This window comes from Elephantulus edwardii, unplaced genomic scaffold, assembly GCF_000299155.1.
Source record: "Elephantulus edwardii isolate Elephantulus edwardi_28Jun2011 unplaced genomic scaffold, EleEdw1.0 scaffold00019, whole genome shotgun sequence".
NCBI lineage: Eukaryota > Metazoa > Chordata > Mammalia > Macroscelidea > Macroscelididae > Elephantulus > Elephantulus edwardii.
Genome location: NW_006399769.1, coordinates 703273 through 714601, shown reverse-complemented (window position 1 = coordinate 714601; position 11329 = coordinate 703273). Strand labels below are relative to the sequence as shown.

Below are 11329 nucleotides of genomic sequence, written 5' to 3'. Positions count from 1 at the left end.
GCTCTGGTTGTTGGTGCATATATTTGAATGATAGTGGTATTCACTGGACTTCCTTGTATGCGTATAGATATTATCCTGTCACTGATAATATTGTACTTCAAGATGGATGTAGCAATGACTTTTTTAACTATGAAAGCAACTCCATTTTCCCTCCCCTTTTCATATATATATAAATTTTACTCTACACTTGCTTATCGTTGCGATTTTCTTTGAGTCTGAGAGGAAAAGAATCTCCCAATTGTCACGTGATTCCTTAGTACTTGTTTCTTCAATAGTTAATGAAGGTGTCTTCAATCCTGTTGATAGGGTTGTCATGCTATTTCTTTCTGATCTGTATCGGGAACAGCACTTTCAACATTTTGCATGAGATGCAAATATCAGAAGCCCTGTATAAAGTATTTATTTTATTATTCTTAGTACTCTTTATTGCCAGAAGTATTTGGGCACAACTCCTTTTTAGTCTGACTTTATTTATACTCTGTGGATAATAGCAAAGTAAGTATAACATTGATTAAATGTGGAATCCCAAGACATTTATGTTCATGCAAATTCTAAATATAAACTGAGAAGCAGTTGTAGGAATCTAATAAAGTAACACTGCATGGTTTAAAATCAGGAAAAGTTGTAACCTTTTTCCAAATTATAAACTGTGCATATTTAACTTATACGATGAGAAGCTGGACAACATTAAGTAGGTGCATCACTACTGAAGGAAGTCCCATCAACAACCTGTGTTATATAGAGATGCCAACTTTGCTTGAATAAAGGAGACTTGAAGCACTTTCTGTGAAAATGAAAGACTACAACCTTCATTATGGATTATATTTGAATATCAAGAAAACAAAGATCCTCAGCACAGGACAAGTAGGCAGCATCACGGATGTGGAGAAAAGAAGTTGTCAAGAATGTTAGCATACTTGGTTGGATTCATTATCAAAATTTGTGGTAACAACAGTGTAGAAATCAAAATTATGTGTTGCATTGGGAAATGTAGCTGTCAAGGATCTCTCCAACTTCTAAATAGCAAACATGTCATCGTAAAGACGAAGGTGCATCTGATCCAGGACATGTTTTTTTCTCAGTTACTTCCTACACATCTGAAAGTTGGAAAATAAAGAAGGATAACAAAAGAAAAAATGATTCCATTGCATTTTGTTAGAGAAGAATACTGTATTTTCCGTTAACTCCCACAACAGCAAAGAAGTGTGTCTTAGAGCAACCAGGTTCCTTCTTAAAGGCTAGGATGGTGAATGTGATAAACCCATAAAACAATCACAATGTATGTAACTGCTTCTGTTTTGCAAAGTGACGTGACTATGGAGCTCTTTTCAGAGAAATAAGAAATTAATGTATCTACATCTGATGTTTGACCGTTAAAACGGAATGTCTCTCTCTCTCTCTCTCTCTCTCTCTCTCTCTCTCTCTCTCTCCTTTCTCTCTTTCATGATTATACCTGGATTCTTTTAGAACCTTCATTTTTCTTTTTTATTCTCCCCTTTTGATGCACGCTTTCGTCTCCTCACCTGACTCATCCAGCAGTGCAAACCTTTTTCCTGAATGTTGTCATATATTTAATGTTTATTCACATTTTCCTTTAGAATATTTCTTCCCATAATCTGTTCTACTACAGTGTTCATTATCTATCCACTCTCTCCCCATTCTCTGCCCATCCTACCCTTATCTGCCGTATTTTATTACAGTGATGTTATAGACTGGAGTATTTCACTGAGCATATGTCCTTCAGACTCTCCCATGCTGTGTAATGCCTTAAGCATTTGTTATTTTTCACTGTTGCATAATACTCCATTGTGAACGCACCATAGTTTTTCTATCCATTCTTTTGCTGTTGGGCATTTGGGTTGCTTCCACTCTGGAATTTTCTCTTGAATGATCAAAGTGTGAATGTTGATTCTACATGCAAAGCTGGCTTTTCTGCCATGATTTACCTCACTGAGTGACCTCTTTCCTGTGTAGTAATATCCTGTTCTTTCAGATCATTTATGCACATGAATGGTATTTGATGATTAAATATTTGACACAAGGAATTGAGTGTTTTTCATTTCCTTTTTTTTTTTTTTTAGCTCTTTTGAGTTTTGTGGTCATATTCTAAACAACGGCGCACCAAATTTTACAGTCAGCTATTAGGAAACACCTACATAAAGACATAATGACAACACTGATTCCTCTTAGAAGTTAGCATTATGGAGCCTTGTGCTACTGTCATTTACAAGAGCAAGACTATAGATGAGGCTCCCCATAGGTGCACAACCAGAGCTGGAGCTCAGGAAAGGACTCCCTTGCAAAGTAGTGAGCAGCCACCAGGGGGAGCTCAGTTCGGACAGAGCACATGGTGGCCAAAAGACAAACTGAAGGGTTGAAGGGTGTTTCCTGTAGGGTCTGGATTTCTTCCTGGGGCTCAACATAATCTTCTCTTTTATGTGGTAACTTTTAGGACAAAAACTTGTTCTGTGGGTACAGCCCATATATATCCCACATTACCTCTGTATACAGATTAAAAAAAAACCCAACACATCTGAACATGTATGATTTTCTTTTGCTTGTCAAGATGCTCAGTGAATTCCTAAGAACTTTGGCCTACTATCTAAATTATGTAGGAAGTATTTACTTGAATTAAAAAAAACGAAAGAATTTTAAGGCCTAGTGGAACTGGAGTATAGATAAATACTGGACAATCTATATCTGTCCATTGAAGAATGTCATTGTAACTTAAATAATTTTCTTTTTCCTTGGTTATAAAAAAGATTATGGAGTCTAACCCACAGGCTATGGTCTTTGCTATATCTTGTTATGCACCAGAGAGTTGAACAATGACTAAGGAGGACAGAAGGAGAATTGATGCCTTTGAGCTGTGGTGCTGGAGAAGAGTATTGAGAATACCATGGACTGCTAAGAAAACAGATTCATCCTGGAAAGGGTCAAACTGCGTGGCTCCTTGGAGGCAAGGATTTTGAGGCTCCGTCTAACATACTTTGGACTTTTTGTAAGGAGAGACTGGTCCTTGGAGAGGGACATCATGCTTGGGAGGGTGGAGGGACAGTGCAGGAGGGGAAGGACCTCTATGAGGTGGATTGATTCAGTGATTAGGATAATCGGAATGGGTGTATTGCAGACGGTGCGATTGGCACAGGACAGAGCAGAGTTTTGGGTGTTGTTCATAGGGTCGCTATGAGTCGCAAGAGACTTGATGGCACATAACAACAACAACAATTACAACAACAACCTACTTACGTTTTCGATGCTCAGAGACAACTTTTTTTCTGGGAAGTGTGTATTTTAGCAAATTAAGGGATTAAAAACTACGCTTATTCAGCAAATACGTATTTTTTGTCCGACTGCTGAAACCTGAAATCTGTCCAATCTTAAAAAAAAGACCTCTGTGATTTCACCTCTACACGTCCTCACCCCTCTGCTCCCACTCCTTCTCCCCTTGGATCCTAATACATGTTTTGCTGTTATCTTTTTACTTTTACAAATTAAAGGAAATAGAAAAGATCTGGTGAGGACCTGAAAAGACAGAGTAATCATGGTCATGGTTTAATGGTGATTAATTTTACAAAACATAATGAATGAGAATGATTGCATGAAACACAGTGGGAATAATAATACTGTGATGGATAGTGCATACAAAACGTGTAAGTAAATAAATATAAAATAAATTTAAAAAATGAAACAAAACAAAAATGACCTACTTATGGCTGACATTGAAAGGAATGGGAATCTCAGACCATTTAATTGTGTTCATGAGAAACCTAAACCTTAATTGGAGGTAGTTATGAGAACAGAGCAAGAGAACAGAGCATGGTTTAAAATTAAGAAGGTTGGGTGTCAGGGTTGTAGTCTTTTCCCATACCTATTCAATTTGTATGCTAAGCAAATTATTCAAGAAGCTCAACTCTATGAAGAGGGCATCAGGATCAGAGGGAGTCTCATTAATAACCTGCATTATGTAGATGACACGACCTTCCTTGCGAAAAGTGAGGAGGACTTCAAGCACTTTGAGCAGAAGACCAAACAATACAGCTTTTAGTATGGATTGTATCTCAATGTCAAGAAAACAAAGATTTTTACCACTAGACTGATAGACAACATCATGGTTGGTGAAGAAAAGATTGAAACTGTCAACAATTTCACATCTTATTTGAATCTATAATCAATACCCTTGGTTCTGTTGTTGTTGTTTCTATGTGCCTTCTAATTGGCTTGACTCATAGCGATCCTATGTACAAAACCTCTCAACCCTGCTCTAATTTGAGCCAATTTCACTGTCTCCGGCACACCTATCCTTACTACCCTAGTCCTTGAGTCAATTAATCTCATCCAGGATCTTCCCTCTTGCCATGTTCTTGCAACCTTCCAAGCATGGTGTCACTCTCTAAAAACTGGTCCCTCTTTACAACATGCCCAAAGTATGTCAGATGCACCTTCAAAATCCTAGCCTCCAAGGAGCAGCCTAGTTTTTTTGTTTGTTTGTTTGTTTTTTTATCATCTCCAGAATGTAATTGTTTGGTATCATAGAGGCCTATGTTTCCAATGCAATTTGTCTTTTCTTTTCCTTTGTACTAGCAGTCAGGAAATCAGGAGATGGGAACATCTGCAATTAGGGATGCCATGTTGAGGATGAAGGTGTGCCTGATTCAGGTTATGATCTTTCTGATTACTTGTTATGCACCTGAGAGCTGGACAAAGAATAAGGATGACAGAAGAAAAATTGAAGCTTTTAAACTGTGATATTGGAGAAGAGTGCTGAACATCTTATGGATGACCAAAAGAACCTGCAAATATGTCTTGGAGAGGGTGCAGCCAGAGTGCTCTTTGGAGGCAAAGAAGATAAGGCTTTGCCTCACGTACTTTGGTTGTATTGCTAAGAAAGGCTGGTTCTTAGAGAGGAACACAATGCTTAGAAAGGTAGAGGTTTGGTGAAGGAAAGGAAGAGCCTTGGTCAGTTGCATTTGACATGATAACTGTCATAATGGGCTCTAATGTGTCAGAAAGTGCAAGAATGACACAGGATAGGACAGAGTAAAGGTCTGTTGTCCATATCACTCACTATAGGATGAACTTGACTCAACGACACCTAACAACAGTAATAATTCATTCTAAAAGATCCACTGGGATGTTATTCTATCCAATAACAAATCAGAATTTTTTAACTCTAACCGTTGCTTATGCCTTACATCTAGACATAAATAAGTATCGGAGCAATAACACATTTATTCTGTATTCTCTTTTCCCAGCCATTTTCTGTGTTCCTCAGTGAGAAAGGATCTCCACACATATTAATTCAGGAACTTGTCAGCAACCCATGACCTCAAATAGAACTGATGTCATCAATCAGCTGTGACTTGCATTCTTGGCATTACTGTGCGGTGTTATTTAAATAATTTTAAAGTAAACATTCTTCTCTTAGTTTAAATCTTGACATATTCTTTTATGAATATGCAAATAAATGAAGGTCTACAAGGTTAAATATAGATATGTCTGTGCCCCAAGAAGAACACCCCACGACCAGCACCCTCACCTCCACCCCCGAAGCCTTGAGATCACAGCTATCTTACCATGGACTGGAGCTGGAGAATCATCTTCTTCATCACTGCAGCTACAGGTCAGAGGGTTCATAGTCCTTGGGAGGAGGAGAGATTGTCAATATTCAGAAGGAATTTCTTTTAACTCTTGTGTTATCAATAGGTGTCCACTCCCAGGTACAATTGGGCAGTCTGGACCTGAGATGTCCAAGCCTGGAGCATCAGTGAAAACCTCCTGCAAGGCTTCTGGATACACTTTCACAAGCTATACTTTGCACTGGGTGCAGCAAACCTCAGGACGAAGGTTAGAGTGGATAGGATACATTTATCCTGGTAATGGTGGAACAAGGTATGCACAAAAGTTCCAGGGCAGAGTCACCATGACCACAGACACATCCACAAACACAGGCTACATGGAGGTGAGAAATTTGAACCCTGAAGACACGGCCACCTAATACACAGTATTAAAACCACACCCTGAGTGTGGCAAAAACTGACTGAGGATGCAGCTCTGTTGGCAGAGGAGGGGACCAAAATAAGTAGATTGCAGGTTGCCTTACTTTAGGGTTGAGTAGTTTTAAAAGAGGAACTATAGTAATGTGTATTAGTGCAGTTATATGTTGTTTTTATTGTTGTTGTGTGTGATCAAGTTGGAATTTACCCATAGGGTCCTCTCGAGCAGGGTTTCAGAGAGTGTAAATTGTTTGAGAGAAGATTGCTTTTCTTTCTCCTGTGAAGTGACTGGTGGAGTCAAACAGCACATCTTTGGGTTGGCAGTGAAGTTCCTTACATGAGGCTACCAGAGAGGTCTTTAAATACACAAAATTCTCAGAAGGAAAATTTACATGTATAGTGGGATCATTTCCAATAAGGCCTTCTCATTTATTTTTATTCCTAGTTGTAAAACAAGATATGAATTGAGTTGTCAGCCTTGATAGATGATAAAGTTATGATGTTTGAAGGGCAGGATTTCTCTTACTGACGTGCTGACGTATCTTCTTACTGAAAGCTCCTTGAATTTGTGCAGGTTTTGGCTTGTGCATCGATCTTTGTGAAGTAAAGATAGTTTGGATCCTTGAGGAGCTGACAAGGATGGAATATTCTTTATCACCCAAAGGAAAATAATTTCACTTCTGCTTAAGGTCTAAGACACAGCAAACTTTGAACATTAACCTGCACTCAAAATGTTCAAATTCTTGAACTCACTCATATTTGCATGGATTTTTATGCATGTCTTTTTATATTCATAGATATATACATCATTGACTTTGTCCTATAATATACAGACAATTCATTACAATTACAGAATTCATACAGTTTTTTTTAAATATAACCTGATACAAAGTCATAACAAGCTATAAATGATGAAACATGAGGACTAGGGAAACACATGTGCTTTTAACTGTCTGGAAAACACTGTTCAGTTCCATATTGCCAATCCCTTCTTTGCAGACTGAACGCTTTGCCAAAATTGTGCTTTGAGCTTCTGTTTTGGGAGTGGTTGTTTGTGTATCCCCCTTAGGCCGCTAACCCCTGAAACCTCCTCTTCTGTGTCAGTCCTGTCATCCTCTGAAGATTCTTCTTCCGTCTTACAGGCCCTGGGATCCTTGACCACATACTCTTGGCTCCCTGGAGCCTTGAAATCCTTTTCCAAGTCCCTCCAGCTTTGGCAGCTCAGTGGCCATAGAGAGCTGCCATCACCTAGAGTCATGTCATTTCCCCCTATATTTCTGTTAGTACTGCAGTAGGGACATTAAGCAAACACCCAATTTTTTTACAGAATCATTTCCTCCATTTTGGAATCAGTATATTTGCCCAGCTGCTCTTTCAGCTCTTTCTAATTGTAGCTAATATTTAAAATTGGCATTAAGCATTCTAAGTTCATGGCCCAATGCCTACCTCCACACTGACCAAACAGCACTGGTCTACCACTCTGGTTCCTGAAATGTGGGTTTGTGCTTCTGCCAGGGCTTCCACAGATCCTTCTCATAGATGACATTATCAACTGGTGGCTTCAAGTGACTTATGGCTTAGGAGACACAGAATCCAAATAGTTGATGACACCTTTGTTGGAAGCTTTTATTATTTCTGTTGCAGAAGATAAACTTATTCATTTAAATTTAACTCTTGCCTTTTTGCTTTATGTGTGCCAATTAATATTCTTCCTTGAAATGATAAAAGCAGATATAAATTCCTGTCTGTCCAGCTCTATCTGTTCACTCAGAACAATGGATGTAGGACTTCACATCCTTATGCAGAGAGCTTTGTTCAACCAGATCAACTTCAGTGATATCTAATCCACCACAGCAACATTTTTTTGCAACTAAAATGCCAAGATCACCATTTTTAAAACCTTTCAGTGTGATTTCCCTTTGCTTCTGTGGGATGTGTCCATTTAATAATTAAAAACACTGCTTATTGGCTGCTTTCTAGAACAGCTCCTAAGCTTCCTTCTTGGTTTCACAGAAGATAATGGTGTGCCCATAATAACCACTGTAAACCCAGATAACATCTTCAATGACATCTACCTTTGAGTCCAGTGACGCCTGATAACCATATGCTCCACGGTTATTTCCATTTTCTGAGTCTTTTTTCCTATCAGGTCTATCTGATTGTAGGTAGGTTTTGTGTACTTCTCAGCAATATTAAATACTCAATGTATTTGAAGGCAAGTTGCAGAAAGAGTTATGATTGGAGATTGTGTTTTGAGTTTTTCTTGTCTGCCACGTATAAAATCTCTTTCACTTGATCGGCAGAACCCAAATCCAACATCTGGTCAACTTCATCCAGGAAATCCATGCTTGAGTTAGGTGAGGTCTAACTTGCCATTCTGTAGTTGGTCTTGGATACACGTGGTGTCCCAACCAGAATGTCAAACCCATTCCGCGTATGATTCAATTGACCTCCGTATGGTGTTCCACCATAAAAAGAAGACACTGAGAGGGGTTTTTCATGTTATAACTGAAGTGTTAGCTTTCTTGATTTGCTGAGTCTCTTGATGGTGCAAGAGTAGCCTCACTTTCTCTCCTGCAGATCTCCCTGAAGTCTCTCAGTCAAGGCGATGGCAAAGGAGAATGTCTTCCAAATTCTAATGTGTGCCTCTGCAATGAAGTCTTTCCCACCATAGACCTGATGAACCATCCTCACTTGTATAGGAAACAGAAAGTTCACTCCTCAGGTTTTGAGAAGTTCAGGAATCACTTCAGAGACAGGAGATCGAGTAAGCTCCTCCTTCGTGTTCCACTGGTATTTCCTGTTACAGTTTGCTATAACTGTCTTCACATGTGGATTCATAGCTGATAGGTTCAGAATGAGGGAGTCTATTCTTCAGTTTGTGTTGGGTTCTCCTCCCTATTATCTCTCCATTCATTGCCTTTCACTCATTATTTTATTAAAAGCACCCATTTGTTCTTCTGAATTTTCCTCATTTTTGTTTTTTTAAGTGTTAAAAAATTTTAAAAGAACTAACTTGGTATTCAAATGATATTTTTTACTTCTATCACTTTTGATTTTAGGAGACATACTGGCATCTTGAGATCACTCGTCTTTTTTTTTTAAGCTTTTTTAATTTGGAAGAATTTATTTCAATTTCAGAAGGCTCTGCTTTCCTTTTTGTCTTTTGAACTTTGGAAGAAATAGTGTCTTCTTTCTCTTCTACTGAATTTTCAGTCTTAGTAGATTTTGACTTCTCTTTCTTAGCTTTCTTCTCATTGTGTTTTCTCTGTGTCTCAAATTTTCCCATGGTCACATCTGATTCCAAATCGGTGTCACTAAGGATTTTCTCCAGCATCACTCAGCACTTTATTTGAAACACGACCCATCTCTTCAACAATTTGTACAGGAAGAGATAAGATGTATATTTTCATATTTTCTACCTAATAAATTTTCTGTGATTATGTTCACAAAGTCTGTTAATGACATTTTCTATTTTTCATCCAGAACCTATATTAACCTATTTCCCCCCCTTCTCTTATTGCACTGGGAAGTGAAAGTTACGAGCATTTTTTCCTCTGTGTCCAATATTATTTACACACACACACACACACACACACACACACACACACACATTCCTTTGCTGTTATCAGCTATAACTCACAGCAAACTCGCGACAGTACAGAATTGCTTTAAAGACTTTCCAAAGTTGATTTTTTTTCTTTTTTACAAAATCAGATTGCTAGCCTAGAAATTAACAATGGGGCCAACACAGCCTTTATATCATATTCACTGATAGTTGAAAAAACCTGGCAATTCAAAGGTTTTCCAGATGCAAGGCAGTTACTTTAACATAATGAATTCCCTTTTTAAAGATATGCACATCTTCAATCTGAGTATCAGTTTCTCATTATAATAATCAGAAATATTAAAAAAGAAACTATACATCTTCAGTCACATGATGGAATACTACACAACACTCAGTAGCAACAATTTGTAGAAATACAATATGGAGAGGCTGGAGACCATTATGCTGAGTTAACTAACTCACTCTCATGAGGACAAATAATGCATAAGACTGTTATTGTAAAAATATAACTATAGTTAGTAAGATGTGCATAAATGTTCAAAGAAGGAAGGGGAAGGAGTAGTGGACTGAAGGTGGGAGTGGGAGGAAATCACAAGGTCACAGACCTGGTGGCTGGAGGGAGAGGGGGATGAAGGAATCAGGAAACATCTACCAGGGACCTGCAAAGATAGGCTAATAGTAGGCATAGAACAAGTATGATTAATTTTCCAAGAAACAATGTATGAGCATAGTCTATGTAACCTAATGTGAATGGAAGAATATATGAAACACAATGTACATAAATGAAACACAATTGGCTAAAATTTTATATCCAAACCAATGTAAAATAAAAAAAAATATATAAAAGTGTAACTGTGTAAAATACATTGTTGACTGTGGATCCTAGTTTAAAAAAATCCTTGACAAAGCTAACAAAGAGGTATAGAACACCAAGGTATTAGTAAACAAACTGATGTATGCACACATCAAAACAAATTAATACTGTAGATTTAAATTATTAAATTTTGAGATACACAAAATAAGGAATGATGCACATATAAATATGGTGAATAAAATAAGTGAAACAAATAAAGTCATGTGCTGTTTTAACAAAATATATTCTATGGACTAATTACATCACTACATGACATAATGAAAAAGCAGTTTTCCTGACAAGCTATCATTGCCAGCCAACGAGCTAGATTACAGTTACAACTTCTAGGGTACTGTGTTCTCTGAGAATGCAGATATCAGGGACTTGTTATTTAGTAGTGAGGTTATTTAGCAAACAAGTTCTACTCAGTGTTAATGAATAGCAGCCCAATGGCTCTCTCTTTCCACTCTGGAGGAGGAGTCTTAATAGGTCTCGCTGATGTCTCTACTGAGCGAATAAGACTATATATATAAATACAGATATATATTCATAGATATACACATATATACACACACATACATACTTACACACATACATATATATATGTATATATAGATCACTAAGGCATCTAGGCTGAACTGAATTGTCCTTGTTGCTATTTGAAAGATCTTTTTTTATGGCAACCAAGTGTATGTGAGTATTAATGAATGACAGAAACAACGGTTACGTGTATCAGCTTTCCTGACTAGAATTTCTTGCAGGTGTCCTGTATGAGCTTAGCACATTATGGCTAACATTGATAAGAATGCTGTTCCCAGTCTCTCCACAACCTCGCCAGCATTTGTTGCTTGCTGTTCTGTTAAATTTTGCTAGTCTTACTGGAGTGAGATGATATCTCATGGTTGTCTTGAT

At 37.8% G+C, this 11329-nt stretch overlaps 2 pseudogenes; both read right to left on the bottom strand.

Annotated features, from left to right (window-relative positions):
• Positions 1-6586, bottom strand: part of LOC102874921 — an 18275-nt pseudogene extending 11689 nt beyond the window's left edge.
• Positions 6587-7132: 546 nt separating this feature from the next.
• On the bottom strand, positions 7133-8913 carry LOC102874520 (annotated as a pseudogene).
• Between the last annotated feature and the right edge of the window lie 2416 nt (positions 8914-11329).